This window comes from Felis catus, chromosome A1 (assembly GCF_018350175.1).
Source record: "Felis catus isolate Fca126 chromosome A1, F.catus_Fca126_mat1.0, whole genome shotgun sequence".
NCBI lineage: Eukaryota > Metazoa > Chordata > Mammalia > Carnivora > Felidae > Felis > Felis catus.
In genome coordinates, this window is record NC_058368.1 from 227,352,096 (window position 1) to 227,357,084 (window position 4,989).

The window sequence follows — 4,989 nt, forward strand, 5'->3', positions numbered from 1 at the left end:
GTGGCCTCAAACTTCCTTCTCTGGCGCCAGGAGTACCTGTGAAAGCCCGGCCTTCCCCATCTTCAGATTACTCATTTCCTTCAGGCCAGTCGAACTCCTACGGTGCGCACACAAGTTCCTGCTGTGATCCTCGTGGGTGAGGTACCATCGGCCTGAATGGCTCGTGAATGCCTAGCATGTCACACGCACCACGGACCTCTCTCGGCAAACACAGGGCAAGGCCGGATCTGCACTGTGACTGCGGCCCTAGTGGGTGCACCTCACTTCACCACCTGGAGTGGCAGGACTGGTACTGAACCTAGACCCAAGTCCGGAACGACGCACCTCGTTATTCTGCAGCATTTACGTGGCACTGTGAAGTCCTTGGGCATCACAGGCTTGGGGGGGGAGGGGGGGGGTGGGTTCTAGAAACTTCCAGTATTGGACCCAAATCTCCCAGGTCCTCAAAGGCAACACAGCAGCACAGCCAGGCTTCTGATCTTTTATTTTCTACGTTTATTTCTGATTATTTATTCGTACAATCCTCAGTGGTCAGGTTTGCTAAAGGGATCAACAGTGAAGCCCTGAGTCAGCTCCGCCTCCAACAGTGAAGACCTGACTCAACAAGTCACAGAAGGAGCTCCTGCCCACCCCGCCCCCGCCCCCGCCCCGCCCCCAGCACCCAGGCCTCCAGCCACAGCGGCAGGGGCGGAGCACAGCCCCAAACTGACCCAAGGCTCTGGAGCATCCTTCTTGGGGCAGACGTTTTTGACAAAGGCTAACATTTTTACAGTGTAAACAGAGGAAGACTTTGCTAAACAAGCCCAGAGGAGTAGGGCCTGAGCTCCCGGCCACGCCCCCTTCCCAGCCCAGCCCACAGGGAAGGACACACACTGCCAGAGGCGGAAGTTGGCTGATAGCCTCTCCAAATTCACAATACTGAAAGTCAGAAGCTGCTACAGTGCAGGTAACACCACCAAAATATTTTCATAAAACAACGGAAATGAGGAGGGAGCTCATTAGATACATTCATTTTGGCGTTGTTCCCTCATCGAAATACTCAGAAGTAATCAACATTCCTGTGGACTGCTGTGGTTCCTGTAAAGGGGACCAGATTTTAGCACCGTTTATGGGCATACAGATCAAGGCATTTCTTATTATAGAAAAGCTCCTAGAATTTAAGTACAAAATATTATTTTGAAGTTCATAATTACTCTCAACCACTCCTGGTTACTAGAAGAATGACCGCTAAGACCGTAGATATTTCGAGCCCTGTAACCTTTCCTTGTATTAACCACATTCTGGCGATCTCATTCCTGATCCAGACTTAGAGCCAAGAAATAAACATGACAGACGAAATTCTAGCCCTGGCTAGTAATGATCATTAAAAATATTTAAATACGCAGATGGCCATAAGGCCTGGGAACAGTGACATTCCATAATAAATGGTTTGCTGATATGATATTTCAACGCAATTAACATATCTGTATTTCCAGACTTAAAGGCCGTTCTGCATAGTTTAATTATATGTACTAACCCATTCCGCCATTCCTAGTAATAAATTTCAATATTCTATGAAAAAAATACAAGTGGCACGGCTCACCTTCCCCCTCTCAAATGCTGCTGGGTCTCCTGCTGTGGCGAGGCACACTCACCCCTCCCCGCCCGGGGGTGGGGGTGGGGGCTCTAGAGGAGCCCACCTCGCCCCCACTGCTAGCGGCCACCAGCGCTGGCAGACAGCCAAACAGGGTTAGTTTTGCGCTCTTCCAGGCCCTAAGTTATAAACTGAATGACAAAGGCTTTAATCTTCCATTGCCCCTGTCTTTATTCTCTGCACAACTCAGTATTGGGTCCCTGGTCTCTCCACCTCCTCAGGAGAGATCATCAAGGTTTTCCAGAAGAGTGAAGCATTAAATATTACACGAGCAAAATTTAACACATTTTAGGAAAAAGGCTTTGCAGAATCCATACATAGAAGTCCTTCTACTCATTCAGATTTTTATCTACGTATAACATAGGCCCAGGAATGTTGGGCATCCATTGTTTTGTCTTTACGTGACATTTTTACCCTAAAATCAGTTCCTTCTTCAGTTCACTTCTTACAGTTCCTTGGGCTGTTTTTAAGTTACGTGACACTGTGCTCTGCCTTTTGCTAAACAGTCTGGGGATTCTATGCCCTTCACACACATTTCAGATTCACTTCACACACACAGAGGGCCTCCTTTTCATTGTGTTTTAAGTAGTCACAGATTTCTACCTGTGCCTACAAATAAGATTCCCTGGAAGTTTATACTTCTGGGATTTCAAGGGGGGAGTCCTTGCAAAATACTGCTTAATAAAGAGAGGAAAAATAATCAACTGTTGTTTTAACATCAGAAAGAAGAGACAGGGGAAGTCTACTGGAGTCCTACGCAAAGGCAGCAATAGTAAGGGCGCTAAATCATTATAGGCCATAGATAGAGCACTTCACAGTTGTCATCCGGACATCTTCCAGAAGCAGACTGCAGACCATGAGGGGAGCCAGCAACTCGGGCAGAGATGCGGGGCAGGAGGGAACACACAGCCTCTTAAAAAAAAAAAAGCACATAAAAACCCACAAAAGTTGCTTCTTCTGTCGGAGGTGTTAAGGCCTGAGATTTTTACCTGATTGATAATCCTTACAACCGGAAGGAACAGAATAATGAAAGGAGACAAAGGCAATGCCTGAAAACTTTCATCAGCCTTTACCTGACACGACAGCGAACATCTAAAAGAGTAAAGGCCTATACAAAGAAAGCGGGTCAATCCTGTTCTGCATGTCTAAATATTTCCAGCTACGCCATATTCTAAGGAAGGGGAACTGCAAACATTTCAGATCAAACCCCACCTAGGCCTAGATCACAAGTGAAAAACCACACATTGGCCTCTCGTCCCCCATTGTGGCCGTCGTCAATCACTGTTCCGCGGGTCCAAGTGAAATCGGCGTATGTTGTGTATGTAGATGTTGCTAAGCAGGTGAGGAGAGGAGCCAGAAGAAAATGTCCTGAGGAAGCAGTGTCAATTCCAGGGAACTTGTTACAGGGAAATCCTTTCAGGTTTAAGTGTACCTTAAACGAGCTCAACAGTAAAAGTCACACCTGCTTAAGCTGGAGATAATCTTCCCGCCAAGACTACAGGGTCCAAAACGCCTGAAGTCTCTCAATAAACTCTGGGGATGAAAGTGGGCTCCGTGTGGTCACCACTGAGTTCTCTTCTTCTAGAACGCTCTATCATTGTAGAGACCCCTCTAAGCAGATTATCCTGCATCTATTTTGGTCTCAACGCAATTTCTATTCTGCTGCGGTCACCCGACCAGCCCGAGATCAGGAATGATTAATGGAATTAAGATTCTGGGCAGCTGAAGGAGCACGTGGCAGCAAAGAATGTTATTTTTTAAAGTCGGCCGATCATCTGTATTTCCTGAAATATGGTTTCTTTGGAAGTTTTGCTTCTCAGATGCTGGGATCCCACTAAGCCCGGATAACAGTCTGAGGGCAGAGTCCAGTAAGGCGCCGGGACAGAAAGCAACTCAAACACATGGTTTCAAACTTTCATCAATGTGGTGGTGAAGACCACGGGTTCTGCACTCTAACAATTATCACACACAGGAGCAAGAAAAAAGGACGTATGTAAACAAGTTGCCCAGAAATCCAGTTCAAGTTCACGAAGACTAAAACACTGTTGACAAGCAAAGACACAGGATCATGAGTATTATTAAATTCAACAGCTGGTATGAACCAACAGCCAGAGGCAACGCAGCCCGGACAGAGACCTTCACGGCCCTGTGCCTCAACATGTTAAGTGTGCTTTAAAAAATGTTCACGAATGAAGAGTAAGCATTTCCTGTTGTAGAGCCACAAATACTAAAATGAAGCCTCGAGGCCGCTAAGAAGTCCTTATTGTTAATTTGGCTTCTAGGTACCTCCTTGTTCAAGGAACCATCCCGTCTCACAGCCAAGACCACAAAACCTCTGCCACACATTCACACGCGTTTAGAACAGAACTTGATGCAAACACGCTAATGAATACACACTTACCGAAGTGTGGTGAACAGTACTGAGGGAGTAATGGGGGATTATTAACCTAACAGTCTGCCTAGTTCTGTGTGTCCTCTGAGTTTTCTCATGAGAATTTTAATTTTTCAGTACAAAGCAAAACTAAATCTTCAAAGAAGGTTTGCCACTCCCAAAAGGTATTTGCTAGCTTGCTAACTATGCTAAATTGAACCAAATAAGCTGGTAATTACCATGAAATAAAGCCCAGTACCTCAGGGAAACTCTACGCCCACAAACGTTGGGTCGGCACTAGAGGCGTCCGGTCCCGCGAACACGGTGCACGGCCCACACCCCGTGCGGGTGATCCGGACCCTCGCCGCCTGCAACCAGGCCCGTCGCCCCGCCGGTCACCAGCCAGGCCTCGGTGCAGGCGGCCACTGAGAGCCAGGAACGTCACCTCCTCCCTCGGGCTTCCCAAACCAAACCACAGGCAGCCGCGGCTCCGCCACACTCCGGCGCTCGGCTTTGGTACGCGCCTCTGCTTAACCTTGCTCACGGACCCTCCCGGACGCTTTGCTGTTGTCGCCCACCCCCACCCCCCCCCAGGTACTCGACTCTGGCAGCGGAGGCAGCCTCAAAACCACAGCATGAAAAGGGCACACGGGACAGTCGAGATCTCACTCCCTCTCGCCTCCGAACACAGACGAGTGTCCAGCGCCGTCTGGCCTCGGTTTCCCTCTCTAAAACAGCAGGTGGATCTCAGCTCCGTTCTGGCTATACAACGGCGCATCTGTGAAACGGAGAAGAACCAACGGCCCAACGCCCGAACTCACCCAGCCGAGAGCGCACCACCTGCACGAAGCACCGGGCCAGGCGCAGCCATGACCTCAGGCAACTGTCACGCTCTCAGAGTCAGGAGTGATGTGCCACCACATCCCTCCTACAGATTTAAATATCTCATTTTTGGACCCAGTGTTCAATCTTCTATGAGACAGTC